The following is a 16,078-nucleotide window of genomic DNA, read 5'->3' as shown; positions in this document are numbered from 1 at the left end:
TAAACCCGGGAGGCGGAGCTTGCAGTGAGCTGAGATCTGGCCACTGCACTCCAGCTCGGGCGACAGAGCGAGACTCCGTCTCAAAAAAAAAAAAAAAAAAAAAAAAAAAAAAAAAAAAAAAAGAAACTCTGTCTCTACTAAAAATACAAAAATTAGTTGGGCTTGGTGGCGCATGCCTGTCATCCCAGCCACCCAGGAGGCTGAGGCAGGAGAATCGCTTGAACCTGGGAGGCAGAGGTTGCAGCAACCCAAGATTGTGCCACTGCACTCCAGCCTACTTGACAGAGTGAGACCCCATCTCAAAAAAATGATAATAAAATAAAAATAAAAAATAAAAAAAAGTCTGTGTTTGACACTGGCATGTAAAGTGGAAAGCAAGAGTGAGAAATTATGCTGAAAACAGGGGAAATCGAATTAAAATCCTATGTATGGCAGCCCCCTGACAGTTCAGTCCTCTTCCTACCCCTTTGTGAAGAAACAGTGCACAGTCTCATTTATTCCCAGGTAGAGGAAAAAAGTGCAGACAAACCAGGGAATTCTTCTCTAGCAAAAAGCTGAGTGGCTGGAGAAAGCCAAGGCTTCTGGCATGTGGCGCCCTGCAGCAGAGCTCTCCTCATTTGAGCACCCGCAGCATCTGCAGCCTATAGCCTCTAGATTGAAATCTTTTTTTTTTTTTAAATATCCCCTGAGGGTTACACCATTCCTGGAGGTACTGCAATACCAGGTGGATGTGTGGAGTGGATGGAGCAAGCTCCTATTCCATCTCCCTGCTCAAAAAATCCATTTACTGTATTGTCCTCAGATAGAGGATATATCAGCGTATTAAACTGGTAAGAACAGATTCTACACATGTTCTTAGCCAAAAGGCCAAGAAGCGATCTAGAGAGAAATCTTATCAGTAAGCCCTGGACAAACCCCCTTCTTCCACCTATCCCCAGAAACAGACCTTCCTACACAGAAGCATAGGAAATCCACACCGATCACAGAATTCTTTTTTTTTTTTTTTTTTTTTTTTTTTTGAGACGGAGTCTTGCTCTGTCGCCCGGGCTGGAGTGCAGTGGCCGGATCTCAGCTCACTGCAAGCTCCGCCTCCCGGGTTCACGCCATTCTCCTGCCTCAGCCTCCGAGTAGCTGGGACTACAGGCGCCCGCCACCTCGTCCGGCTAGTTTTTTTGTATTTTTAGTAGAGACGGGGTTTCACCGTGTTAGCCAGGATGGTCTCGATCTCCTGACCTCGTGATCCGCCCGTCTCGGCCTCCCAAAGTGCTGGGATTACAGGCTTGAGGCCACCGCGCCCGGCCAATCACAGAATTCTTTCCATAACAGACAGGGAGGACTCACCAGACTTATGATGAAACCAGCAGTGTGGAAGAGAAGTCAAAGGAAACAATCAGGAAAACTGATGCAGGTTGAATATCCCCTAACAGAAATGCTTGGGACGGGAAGTGCTTTGGATTCAGATTTTTTTGAGTTTTGGAATATTGCATATACACCATGAGATACCTTGGAGATCAAACCCAAGCCTAAACATAAAATTCACTTATGTTTCAGACACATTTTATACATAGAGGCTGAAGGTAATTTTATACAATATTTTAATAACTTTTGCATAAAATTAAGTTTGTGTGCATTGAACCATCAGAAGCAAAGATAGCCACTCTCTCAGCCACCCATGTGGACAGTCTGTGGTTCCCTGGCATCACCATCATTCATGACTGTGAATGTCTATGCTCCCAATAAGCAATCATTTTCTTACACTTGCATTTTGACCTATCACATGTAACGTGATCCATCAAGTGACCCATCACATGTAATGATTGCTGAGGCAGCAAAATCATTCTCCTGCCTCAGCCTCCCAAGTATTCGGGATTACAGGCACCTGCCACCACGCCCAGCTAATTTTTGTATTTTTAGTAGAGAGGGGGATTTCACCATGTTGGCCAGGCTGGTCTCGAACTCCTGACCTCAGGTGATCTGCCTGACTTGGCCTCTCAAAGTGCTGGGATTACAGGTGTGAGCCACCATTCCTGGCCTGGCTAATTTTTGAATTTTTAGTAGAGACGGGGTTTCACCATGTTGGCCAGACTGGCCTGGAACTCCTGACCTCAAGTAATCGCCCACCTCAGCCTCTCAAAGTGCTGGGATTACTGGCATGATCCACCGCACCCCTTATACGGTTCTGTTTTATTTTTTCTCTTCCCATACCAATTATACTGATTTTGTTAAAAAAAAAAAAAAAAAATTCTGTGACCGCCCTTGAGTTTGCATTTACAACTAATGTCAGTTTACTTTCAGATGATACTGTACTGGTTCACTGGTAGTGAAGGTATCTTGTAACATTCCTTGTAATCTTTTCCCATACTCTTTCATGTTACAGAGTCATTTCCCAGTGTTTTTCCCTATGTATCTATATCTTCCTTCCTTTTTATTCACATAATAAATTGCAAACACAGGTATTTAATTTCAGATAAGATTACTCATTTAACAGATATTTATATACTTCTTGTTTCTACTGTATAAAAGTAGAACAGAGAAGAGAGATTAGTATGTAGGTACCAAAAAGCCTAAATCCTCACACAAGTTTGGCCCTTATCCTTCAGTGTAATTAGAGTAAATGATCTCATTGTGCTAGTGTTAGTATTTTTGAGTGCCTATTAAAAGGCCTAATTAAAAACATTAAAGTAATTATATTCCTTATCCCTTAGTTTCTTTTTCTATATAATGACTATTAGGGCAGAATATCTTCCTCAGGGCGTGATAAAAGATAAAAGATAGATAACAATGCAAGATATAAAATACTCAAATAAAGGAAATGATGCTAAGTAAAATAAGTCAGGCACAGAAAGACAAATACTGCATGATCTCACTTACATATGGGATTTTTAAAAGTTGAACTTAAAGAAGCAGAGAATAGAATGGTGGTTGCCAGGGGCTGGAGACAGGGATGGAGAGAGATTGGTGGAAGTGTATAAAGCATTTACTGTATAGCACGGTGACTATAACTAATAATAGTGCATACTTGGAAATTGCTAAGACAGTAGATCTAAATGTTCTCACAGCAAAAAATGGTAAGTATGTGAGGTGACAAATATGTTAATTAGCTTGATTTAATCATTTCACAGTGTATATATACACATATCTAAATGTCACATTGTATACCATAAATATATACAATTTTTATTTGTCTATTATACCTTAATAAAACTAGGGATAAATTAAAATGAAATCAAATTATATATCCAAATAATTAGGTTTCAAGCTTCCAATTAAAGATTTCACTCTCATCTTAGAATTTTAGTTGGGGAAGAAAAAGATGCAGCTATAAGACGTTTACACAGAGAATGGCATTTGAATGAAGCTCAGTTCCAACTGCTAGCCCAGCACCCTCAGGCCCTTCCTTAACCAAAGTATGTAAAGGATGTTGAGGCTGGTGTGGATTTCCTATGCTATTGTTTATTAAGATCTGTTCCCTGGGGATAGATAGAAGAAGAGGACCCAATATGGGAGGAACCTTGGCTTTCTCTGGAAAACACGCCAATTTTTGTTAGAGAAGATTATGATGTAGTGATATATTAAGATATATATATATATGTATAATACACACAAACATATGTAGAATCCATTGACCTACACAATGAGAATCTATTGTTGTAATATTTAGTCTTTGACCCCTGGTTCCTAACACAGAGCTCCTTCAGACCTTTGTAATTTCCTCAGTGATAACGTCTGACACAGAGTTCCAAAATTCCTTGGAATTTCCTGGGTGACAGGAGCATCTTTTGTTCTCATGACCCGAGGCTTGGTGGGCTCCTGGATGGGGGCTGGTTGCCAGGGGAACCAACCTTGTGATTAGAAGGTTGAAACTTTCAGCCTCACCCCTCACCTCCAGGGAGCGGGGAGAGGCTGAAGGCTGAGTTGATCACCCATGGTCAATGATTTAATCAGTCATAGCTACGTAATGATGCTTCCATAAATCCAAAGGACTGGATTTGGGGAGCTTCCAGATAGCTATACGCTTGGGGTATCTGGAGGGTTGTGCACCCAGGAAGCGCAGGGAAGCTTTGTGCGCCTTCCCACACACCTCACCCCACACATCTCTTCATCTGGCCACTCAACTCTATCTTTGCCATAGCCTTATAATAAATGGGTGAACGCAAGTAAAGTGTTTCCCTGAGTTCTGTGAGCTGCTCTAGCAAATTAATCAGACCTAAGGAGGACGTTGTGGGAGCCCCAAATCCAAATCTGAGCTGGCCAGTGGAGGTAGAGGTGACAACTTACTACATGCAACTGGCACCGGAAGTAGGGGCAATCTTGTGGGACCAAGCCCTCCACCTGTGGGATCTGATTCTCTGGGTGAATACTGTCAGAATTAAATTGAATTAAGGATGCCCAGCTGGAGTCCACAGAGAATTGGTTCGTGTGTGTGGAAACCCACCCCCAACCCCAGGTGTCAGAAGTGTTGTGTTGAGTGACGTGTGCATAGGCGTGGAGGAAAAAACACTTCGGTTTTTCTTCTCTCTCATAAGAGTCCTCTTGTTTTATTTATTTCCTTCACCTAGGTCTCAGTGTTCTCATCATTAAAAAGGGATAACACGCCTCACTTCCAGGATGGTTGTGAGGAGTGAAGACAGCCTGGCACTCGGTGGGGATTAGTTCGTGGTCACTAGTCTGCTTAGTGATGCGTTCAAGTTCATGGTCATGTCATTCTCTTAGGGACACACAGATCACTAGGGGAGGTTAAAGATGCTTGCACACATCTCTGATGGTGTCACAGTGTTCTCCCTGCAGCGGTGTTCCCGAAAGTCCAGGCCATACATGCGGTGTGTGACTCTGCCACCAGAGAGGGGCCTCTATGGAGAATGACCTCCAGGCAGTGCTGCCACTGTGGACCTACGGCCGAGTGCTGGAGGCACAGGCCAGGCGGTGAAGCTCCAGGGAGAAGTCTTGGCAGAAAAATACCAGGAAATCCTAGGAGTCGAGGGCACAGTCAACGAAAGTCCCTCCCTCATGCAGTTGTCACGTGGTCCCTTTAAAGAAGCCTGAGCCCAGCCCGGCACAGTGGCTCATGCCTGTAATCCCAGCACTTTAGGAGGCCGAGGCAGGTGGATCACCTGAGGTCAGGAGTTCGAGATCAGCCTGGCCAACATGGTGAAACCCTATCTCTACTAAAAATACAAAAATAAAATAAAATAATTACCCAGGCATGGTGGCAGGCACCTGTAACCCCAGCTACTCGGGAGGCTGAGGCAGGAGAATTGCTTGAAACCCTGGGAGTGAGCTGAAATTGCGCCACTGCACTCCAGCCTGGGCAACAAGAGAGAGATTCTGTCAAGAAGAAGAACAAGGAAGAACAACGAAGGAAGAAGGAAGAAGGAGAAGGAGAAGCAGAAGCAGCAGAAGCAGCAGCAGCAGAAGCCTGAGCCCCTTTGCCCTAGAATTGTCCGGAAGCATAGTGGGGATTCTGAAACCAACTAACTGTCCAGAAGCCTCAGGATTGCTCAGGTTGTTGAAGTCAAAATCTCCTAGAGTGGAAATGGACAAACAATGTGGCTTCCGTGGCCCACGTTTACTTATCCTGTCTTCCATTTTTTAAGACACTAAAAATATGCATCAGCCTAGACCAGTGTCTTAGGCTATGTCATGAGGCACCCTCTGAAGTGGAGGGTTTCGTTGTGGAATACAGGAATGAACCTACCAGGACATGCCAGGACCAGGATGTTAAAGAATAGTTGTAAGGACAGTGTATCATTGCACCCCATTGTGACTTCCCTTAAAAAGCTGCTGGCTATAATGAAACAGACAAGACAAAGTACACCAGAGCAGATATCACTACAAACAGAGCCTTGGCTGCTGTAATCATCACGGCTCCATAATACCATCCTTTTCTAAGAAGCTGAGATGATTTGCAGATGTGACTTCATTTAGTTATACAACAAGCCTATCCATCAGTAAGATATTATCATTCCCACTATGCCTCATGCAATTAGGACTGTCTCAAGGTTACCTGGGAAATTGGCCATAAAGATGAGACTGGAAACTTAGTTTTCATTAAGTTTTCACTTTCATTTTTGACCAATTACAGCTTGCCACCACTGGCAAGGCTCACAAGACATTTGGAAAAACTCCATCCAAATGTGAAAATGGCAATATTAAGCCCTCAGGGCTTGAAACTCTCTCTCCAAAAGAAGAAGAAGAAAAGAAGATTGTCTTATATCACTAAAGAAACTGTAGAACATCTCTGGCTAACACACATGCCAAAAGCCCTGAGGTCCTTCACATGTCGTACCATGAAAATAAAACTTAAAAAAAAAGATAAGAAGAAGTAGTAAAAATGAGGAGATAAAATCGGAAACATTCCTTTTCAACAAAACAGTGCAGGTAAGGGTGAGAGCAGTTCCTTCTGGAGCCCTCTGCTACTACCATTGTTATAATACACATGAGAGGAACTCAAAGAAAGGGAAGAAATACATTGAAATGATTTGCCTCATCAAGACATCTAATTTTAATATCCAGTTAACTGCAATCTTCTTCATATTGCATGTACTTTTTGGTGACAATCAAGCAATCTGAAGCAGCTGGAGTTCTTCTTGGTCAACGCATGGACCTCCAACACTTGAGGCACTCATGATCCCACATGATTGACAGAAGTCTCTACTCTTGAGCTGAAAACACATCAGCCTGTTGTAATATGAAGCTTCTTTCCTAAGTCTGAAAAGTGAATTACAAATATAATCAAAACACAGTTTTAAAATAAAATTGAAAGCATCTCTCTAGTCATTGATTTTAGAGTTTGGTTTCCACCTGTCCCAGTAATGCATAGCTTTCCTAGTAGACACCTGAAGACTTCGGGGCATCTTGGGAAAGTGGGACGGAGCCCTAGACCTGGCTTTGAGGGCTGGCACTGTGCAATCACCTGGGTTACCTCACACAAATCCCAGTCCCTATAGCTAGAACGTTCATCATAAAAGAATGGGCCAAACCAGAAGACTTCTTTTTTTTTGAGATGGAGTCTCGCTCAGTCGCCCAGGCTGGTGTACAGTGGCATGATCTCGGCTCACTGCAAGCTCTGCCTCCTGGGTTCACGCCATTTCCTACCTCAGCCTCCCGAGTAGCTGGGACTACAGGCGTCCACCACTACGCCTGGCTAATTTTTTTGTATTTTCAGTAGAGACAGGGTTTCACCATGTTAGCCAGGATGGTTTCGATCTCCTGACCTCGTGATCCGCCTGTCTCGGCCTCTCAAAGTGCTGGGATTACAGGCGTGAGCCACCGCATCCAGCCCAAACCAGAAGACTTCTGAGGTCCCTTTCTTAAACTTCCACCTGCTTATTTGTGAATTTGCTTGATTAGACTAGACATCATATTGAGAAGCTAGAACAGAGAAAAACGGAAAAATATATACTAGAGAACATTACTGCACACTTTTTTGGCCACACCTGGAGCCAGCTTGTGTCCCCCTTTGTGACATGTGCCTCTGCATCAGCAGAGAATATCTGACTGAACTTTGTGTGCCAACAGAATGTTAAAGGCTTTTTTACACGTACTACATTGCCTTGTGATTATTTTTTTTCTACCCTGTCATTTCCCCAATGAGACTATGAGCAACTTGGGTCCAGGAGCAGGGTCCCCCCACTTTGAATCCCAGGGGCTCAGCTGAGCAGGACACTGTAAGCCCCTGATAAATGGCTGTTAGCTGTCTATAAACATTATGGCATGTTGTCACACTAATATAACAGAATGAACTTATAAATATATAAAAATATTTCTTCTATAAGTGAATATATTTATAATGAATATATATTTTGTTTTTAAAATTAATCTAATTAGTCATAATCCAAGATAACCTTCCTGTTTCCTAAAAAAAAAAAAGGACACAGTTCTGGAAAAATCTGTTCCCAGGCAAAAAAACCCCACAAAATTGCTCATCAATTAATTGTTTTTCTTCTTATTTTTCTTCTCCTGCTTCTACCCCTGCATCAATAAATTTAAGCAGGCAAGCTAATGAAACCCATTTATCTTAAATTTTCAGTAGACTGTTGAGCTCCAAGGAACTCAAAATATATAAGCAAGACTGAATTCCCTTTTTTTAATTTTGAGACAGAGTCTTGCTCTGTCACCCAGGCTGGAGTGCAGTGGCACGATCTCGGCTCACCGCAACCTCCACCTCCCAGGTTCAAGCAATTCTCCTGCCTCAGCCTCCTGAGTAGCTAGGATTACAGGCATGTGCCACCATGCCCAGCTAATTTTTTTAATTATTATTTTTAGTAGAGATAGGGTTTCACCATGTTGGCCAGGCTGGTCTCAAACTCCTGACCTCAGGTGATCCACCCTCCTAGGCCTCCCAAAGTGCTGGGGTTACACGTGTGAGCCACCATGCCCAGCCTGAATTCACCTTTGTAACAATTTTAAATAATAAGTTGGAAGACGATAAAAGACCTAATCATTTAGTATCTGATCCTTGCTGGAACCCATAAATCAATTCTAGAACTCTGGACTTTCAATTCACTGAATTAGTAACTTTTTTCTTAGTGTCTGTCTTTTTAAAGATGATCACTTTATAGTCAATAATAGCACAGATCCTTTTATTTCATTTTGTAAAGGCCCAGTTTCATTAGAAGTGTAGAAGGTCATGTGTACAAAAGAAGAAAACATTCTGATGAAAACTGTGATTTTTAATAATCTGAGTTTTCCAGCTGTCTAAACAACTAGTGGCCACCAGGGCACCCGCAGTCCCCTCACTCGTGTCCCCGAAGCTCATCAAGAGTTGCTCAACAGCCCACAGAACCACCTGCCTGTCTCATTGTCCTTATCTTTCCATTTCAAGGTCTCAACCAACCCTTGAGTACAATCCTTACGGAGTCAGCTCTGAGTGCCTTAGGGAAGGAATGAGACCGGGCACCTCCCCTGGGAGGGGAAACATGCTGCAGCACATCATGACAAAAATATCAAGACAGAAGTTTATAAACTGTGCTAGGAAAATCAAAGGAAGAGGGTGGGGGTGGGAAAACTTCAGAGAGGAAGTGACACTTGTGCTGAACCTGAAGGATGAATAAGAGCTGCCAGAGGGGCCTGGCATGGTGGCTCACATCTGTAATCTCAGCGCTCTGGGAGGCTGAGGTGGGAGGAATGCTTGAGCCCAGGAGGTCGAGACTGCAGTGAGCCAAGATTGAGCTACTGTACTCCATCCTGGCCAACAGAGAGAGCCCTGTGTCAAAAAACAAACAAACAAACAAAAAAAGTTTGCCAGAGGAAGTAGGTGGTGGTATTCAATCCATGAAGCACAGGAGGCTTGATGCACAGCATTTTGAGGGAATTCTAAAATTCTAAGTAGTGAAAAGTGGCAGGGAATACCATGGGATAGGGAGGAGAAGCAGACAACAGAGCAGTGAATAGTGGTTAAAACCAGCGGCAGCTTGGGGTAGACTGGAACAGAGTGGAGATTTGATCCTGAAGGCAGTAGGCAGCCACTAGAGGTTTATAAGCAGTGCGGGTAAATGGTCCCAGTTCTGTTCAGATAACAGGGGAGCAGAAAATTGAAAAGAGGTGAGGAGACTTGGGACTGGCTAAAGCACTAGCTGAGAAGCCACTGCATTAGTCCCAGGGAGAAATGACAAGGATCCAAGGCTTCATCCAATGCTGAGGCAATGGGAACAGAGAGATCCCGGCAGATGTCCACATGCAGAGCACGCAGCAGGTGGTGGAAACTGACGTGATGTCAGGTGAAGGGAAAGGAACTCTAAGAAGGTACTTAATCATTTGTGAAACTGAGAGAAGAGTCACGAAGTCAATGGAGATGTGGGGACTATAGGAAGAGAAAGAGGTTTGGGAAGGGTAAGGATGGGGTGAGTTTGAGGCATGCTGAGCTTAAGGTGCCTAATGGTCGTCTAGCAGAGATGTCTCCCTAGCACTGGAGAATGGATCTGGAGCTCCAGAAAACTGATATGGGGTGGATCTTGTATTCTCTCACACAAGAAGACAAAGTTCAATTTTGATTCAAGAGATCAAAGGGCCACTGTAATTGCAAAACAATGGAGCAATACTCATTCTATTGATGGATAAAAGCAGGAAAGCTAATCTGGCAGCTGACAAAGATGGCCCAGTGCCAGGTCAGACAGAGACATTTTTTGGTTTTGTTTTTGGGGGTTCTTTGGGTTTTGGAGGGAGTTGCAATTGTACTTCCTTGCTGGTTTGTTGTGGTCATCTAGATATTAACTGACTGTCTCCTCCCCCTCCCAAGGATGTACTCAATTCCTAGGATCTGGTATAGACTTACTAATCCCTGGTATGCATCTTTTTGTCTGCCTGGAGGTGGCAAGAATGTGTTTTGTCACACTGGTTACAAGGCGAAAGGGTAAAAAGAAGGCAATCAAAAATAAAGTTATAATATAAATTGTTCTTCTGCTTCTCGTTTGATGTGGTTGAGCAGGGTGTGCACTGAATATTTGTAGAAATGAATATGTGTTATAAAATATTTCAGGTAGATGGCAGAAAAATGCCTTAAGGAAGGGGGCATCTTTTTCTAATTTGTGCAGAGACACTGTCTGGGCTACTTCCTTCCTGCTGAAGATGGTTGGCTGCTATGAAACGTAACAGCAGTAACATACAGTCATGTGTTGCTTAATGACTGGGAAACATTCTGAGAAATGTATCGTTAAGCAACTTTATTGTGTGAACATCATAGAGTGACTTACACAAACCTAGATGGCATAGCCTACTACACACCTAGGCTGTATGGTAGAGCCTGTTGCTCTTGGGCTGCAAACCTGGACAGCCTGTTACTATACTGAAAACTGTAGGCAACTGTAACATAATGCTAAGTGGTTGTGTGTCTAAACATATCTAAACACAGCATTCGTGTTTCTAAACATACCTAAACACAGAAAAGGTAGAGTGAACGTACGGTATTTGTAATCTTATGGGACCACCGTCATATATGCAGTCAGGAAATGTCATTACGTGGTATGTGACTGTATACTCATTTCATCCAGGAATTAGAAGGCTGAAAGGAAACATAATCCATTTTCCAGTTGCTGGAACCACGCTATGAATATTAGCCTGGAATTCAGTCTTTAGCCAGTTTGAATTGTGAACAAACACAATTCGAGATATAAAAATCAGGCTTAAAATCTTGTTGTAGTCAAGTGCAACATTCTTCTACCAAAAGAGAAAGTGTAGCATCTCCAGTTTCTGCTTACATCTTGTGGAACTGGAAAAGAAAGTCAGAAGATATCCTGACTTACTCAGTTTTTTGTTAGGATTCATACATCAATTCCTTAAGTGGAAGATGTTCTCTTACATGAACATGTAACATCAAGAACATCACAAGTAAGATTTTAATGTGGTTATAATTCATTCCAAAGAGAGAAATACTACTCAAATCTACTACATCTCAACTTGTTTACTTTTTAATGTGTTTATTGTCCGTTGTAAGCTCCTGAGAAGACAGGCTCTATCTCGTTTATTGCCAAATCCTTGTTCCTAGAAGAGCAGAATAGCAGATGCTCAACAAACCTTTCTCTCGTTCTGGCTAGGCAAATTTATTTAGCCTTTTAACCTAAGATTTAAAAGAATTTAGTCAGGATGAAAAGAAATCAGGAACTGGACCAATTTAAGGTTATACTGATAATCACATTGATAAGTATGGTGAAAATTTACTGAGCAGTTACTGTGTGCCAGGCCACTGTTCTGATGGCTTAAATATGTGGACCCATTGAATCCCCACATGACCCACAGAACCTCATGCAGGTTGAGAAATTTCCCCCAGTTCAGCCAGAAAGTGAGTGGCAGAGCTTGCATTGAAACTTGGGCAGCCTCACTCTACAGCCTGTGCTGTTGCCCATAACAGGCGCTTTAGCTGCTGCATTTGCCTGAATGCTAACAAGCCTTCCATTCCCTTTATTACCTTGAGACTGAGCAGTGTGGACAAACGCAGGTAGCTTTCTTGTCCTTCTTTCAAGAATGTTGGGCCAGGCACAGTGACTCACGCCTGTAATCCCAACACTTTGGGAGGTCGAGGTGGGTGGATCACCTGAAGTCAGGAGTTTGAGAACAGCCTGGCCAACGTGGCAAAACCCCATCTCTACTAAAAATACAAAAACTAGCCGGGCATGGTGGCACGCACCTGTAGTCCCAGCTACTTGGAAGGTGGAGGCAGAAGAACCGCTTGAACCCGGGAGGCAGAGGTTGCAGTGAGTGGAGATTGCGCCACTGCCCTCCAGCCTGGGCAACAGAGTGAGACTCTCTGAGAAAAGAAAGAGAAAGAAAGAAAGAAAGAAAGAAAGAAAGAAAGAAAGAAAGAAAGAAAGAAAGAAAGAAAGAAAGAAAGAAAGAAAGAGAGAGAGAGAGAGAGAGAGAGAGAGAGAGAGAGAGAGAGAAAGGAAAGAAAGAAAGAAAGAAAGAAAGAAAGAAAGAAAGAAAGAAAGAAAGAAAGAAAGAAAGAAAGAAAGAAAGAGAAAGAAAGAAAGAGTGTTGTATCTGTACCTTTAACTTGTTCAACAGCCATTTTCCCAATTACTCCATTTTGCTAGTGGCAAAACTCCTGATAAGAAGATGTTCTTTCCCTGGGCAGTTTCCTTTGGAAACTACTTGGTGTTTGCAAGCTTCACACCCTTGGTTAGCTCAACTGTGGCCGCAAGCATGCATTTCGAGGCCTGAGGATCCATTTCAGCCCACCATTTTGAAAATGCTCATACTATATTAGCTTCAGTCGGGACAAGGGCTTTGTTTGGTTGATGCTATAAACAAACAGTAGTTGGCACCAAGTAGACCCTCGGAAAATATGGAATGAATAAATGAAGCCATGCCCTGAGAGCCCTGAGACAAGATGTGACACGTCCATACCCCACCCCCTCCAGTCAAAAAGAACGAGAATGGCTATATTACTTATCTGCATTTTATTTTGGAGCAGTAACTGACTATGGAATTATAGTAGTGTCTTTTTTCCATCTTCTTCAATTATATCCATAGTTAAAATATAATTAAAAGTTTCAATCTCACAAGATTTGGAAAGATGCAAAGTCAGTGGCTTCCTCTGAGGCCTTAGCTACCCATCGTCCAGGGAAAATGCTGGCCTCTGGACAACCGAATCCTGACTGTTGAGAACACTTGCACCGGTCCTCTACCTAAATTGCCAAAAGGGCCCGCAGGGAAAGGAAGGAATCACCATGTTTAGGGCGCCCTCTTCTGTTCAAAGGGCTGAAGCCCAAGGAGCCAGGGCAAGGCTTTCAGCGGATGAGCATTTTGGAGCAAACGTTAGAACCACAGACTTTTCATTCCTGGAAAGGGCTTTAGAGACAACTAGTTCAAACCACACATTACACATGGGCAACTGAGGCCCAAAGAGGTCAAATGCCTCATCCATGGTCACACAATTGGTTAAATCTCGAAAGAGGAAGAAACCGGACTCCCAGGCCCAGACCCCTCAGTAACGAGAGGAAAATGAATTCATAACTCCAGTTTCTTGTGCCTTTGTAAAAATCAAGAACAATTAATCACAAATCTGTAGTGCCAATTTCTTATGATTTATACCTTCAACTTCCTGTAATGTCACTATTCACACTTTCAATACATGTTAACAAAGGTTCCCCAAGCATAGATTTCCTTAAGAATCAAAGAGAAACTTACCTCTATTTAGTCCAGCCATTCCTTTCATTATTTTTCTCCACAGGCCTCATATTTGAAAGTTTTTAGTCTGCCAAGCAAATCACACTTTTAGAGTAAAAATGCATCTTCTCATTTTAAAAAGTACGGAAACAATGACCATGTATGAGATGTTACGTTACTGATATTAGCAAATGAAATTTAAAATTTAAAATGTGAAATGCTTGAAACAGTGATTGCTACATTATAAATATGCCAGAAATGTTCACTACTATAATTCTACAATAACAATCAAAAGTAGAAAGAAAAAAAGTACTTTTGTTAGTGGGTGCAGCCCCATGGGAGATTAATGTCTCATTTCAATTTGATATTTTGAAATACTAACAATAATAGTGGAGTTCAAAAGTAATTCTGGGGATACCTGGAAGCCAAAGACCCCTAGGCTGGGGCCATCTGCTGTAACCCACTAATCTCCCAGCCTGGGGTGGGGCTCACTCTGCCCTTACGTGGGACGGTGATGCTCTTTCCTCTAGTGCGTTGATGTGGGTGCCTTGGTATGAAGGGTATGCCCTTGGCAGTCCTTCAAGCCTTCTTGCTACTCCACTGAAACAAACATATCCTATCAACAAATTCTTACAGATAGATAGCTGGAGCCTAGTAAGGATGTGTCGAACGTTTGCAACTCTTTGCTAAGACCACAGGCTTCTAAAAGGAAAAAAAAAAAAAGCGAATTCCATTTATGCGATGTTCTAGAACAGGAATCACTAATTTGGTGACTGCCTTTGAGGCAACAGAATTGAGTTTGACTGGGAAGGGGCATGAGGAAACCTTCCAGAATGGCGAGGATATTCTCATCTCGAGAAGGGTTTGGATTTCATGGGTGTCTGCATTTGTCAGGATTCACTGAATAGTACACTTAAGATCTGTGCATTTTGTTGTATGTTTTACATTTAAAAAACCATAAACAAATATTGAACTCTAATGATATGTATGCTGAACGATTTAGGGGTGAACTGAAGTCTGCAGCTTTGAAATGCATCAAAAAAGTGGATGAACTGATGGATGGATAGAGGGATGACAAAAGCATAACAAAAGATATATAGTTAAATATAACTATGGTGGGCATCTGGATATTCACTGTATGAATTGTATATATTGTACTATGTGAGCATAGTACAATATATTAGAAAATTGTCGTAATATGTTGGAACGAAAAGAAATAAGGTAGATGTAATCATTCATTACCTTTAAATATGTTACACCAACTTATTCAACGTTCAAGGTTCTGCTTTGTACAAGTGCATTTTTAACAGTTCTAACCAAAGAGGCCTGCAGAGTGGAAAGCTAATACCTTGGTGGTACTCTTCTCCACCAACATGGCTGGATGGTAATCACCTGTGACACATCCTTCCCTTTAGACTCTGTGCTGCTGGAGGCCAGGGAGCACGGGGCATTCATTTCATCAGCCATGTGTTTGTGGTGGGCACTTAATTAAGATGTGGTAAGAACAGAGTTTCTGAGTCAGAAGGGTTCAGATTTGAGTTCTGCAAATTACTGGCTGCAGGACCTTAGGCAAAGTACTCACTAAAACAGAGCTTCCATGTCCTGTCCGTAAAGAGGAATTCATCTCCATTTGGCTGTCTGGAGGGCTCAGTGAGGTGATGTGAGTAAAGCACAGTAGCAGGCTCCTGAAAAGAACTTCAAAAATAGTAGCCTGTGCCTGAGACTGAGGCAGACCTGGATCCTTGGGCCCTCACAGAACTATTAGGGGACAAATTCCCAAAGGAATCACTAGAGGATGGCTATTTCATTTCATCAAGACTGCAGTATCATGTCAACCCATTTCTAGCACAAACCTCCTTCAGCTGCTGCCTTGGTTTGCTTTATCCACACCTGACCCATCACTTGCAATGTACATCCTGGGGACCAACATCTCCAAATGTGGTCCTGGGGCAGGAGCATCCTCCTTACTGGAAAGCTCAGGGCCCCTGAATCAGAACCTGCATCATAACAAGATCCCCAGAATATTGAAGTTTGAGAAGCTCTGGTCTACATTAGATAGTTTTCTAATGGTCCACTATTGCCACTGATAATAAATTTCTTTTGTCTTTACCAGAGCTACAGTCGTCCCTGACTCTCTTCATCTTCCTTATTGCCCTTAATCTCTTCATTCTTTAGGATCTGCCCTCACTGCTACTGGTTTTATTGTCATTAAAAAATATTAACAAGATGCTCAGACTTGCTCAATTATGAATATGGTAAAAAAAATTAACTTATTAAGGGACAATCCATTCTAAAAATACTAAATATATGGACACGTGGATGCAGTACTGTAGTCCTCCTTATTCACAGTTCCACTTTCTGAGGTTTCAGTTACCCAGGGACAACCACAGTCTGAAAACATGTGAGCATAGTACAATAAGATATTTTGAGAGACCACATCCACGTAAGTTTTGTTACAGTATATTGTTATAGTTGT

The 16,078-nt window shown here is 42.5% G+C and overlaps 1 non-coding gene across 1 annotated transcript; it reads right to left on the bottom strand.

Moving 5' to 3' along the window:
* Window positions 1-687: 687 nt before the first annotated feature.
* On the bottom strand, window positions 688-879 carry LOC115893109. The gene has a single exon (XR_004053059.1). It is a non-coding gene; the product is annotated as a U2 spliceosomal RNA (small nuclear RNA).
* Window positions 880-16,078: the final 15,199 nt, after the last annotated feature.

This window comes from Rhinopithecus roxellana, chromosome 13, assembly GCF_007565055.1.
Source record: "Rhinopithecus roxellana isolate Shanxi Qingling chromosome 13, ASM756505v1, whole genome shotgun sequence".
Lineage (NCBI taxonomy): Eukaryota > Metazoa > Chordata > Mammalia > Primates > Cercopithecidae > Rhinopithecus > Rhinopithecus roxellana.
The sequence above is the reverse complement of the archived record's forward strand: the minus strand, read 5'-3'. Positions and strand labels throughout refer to the sequence as shown.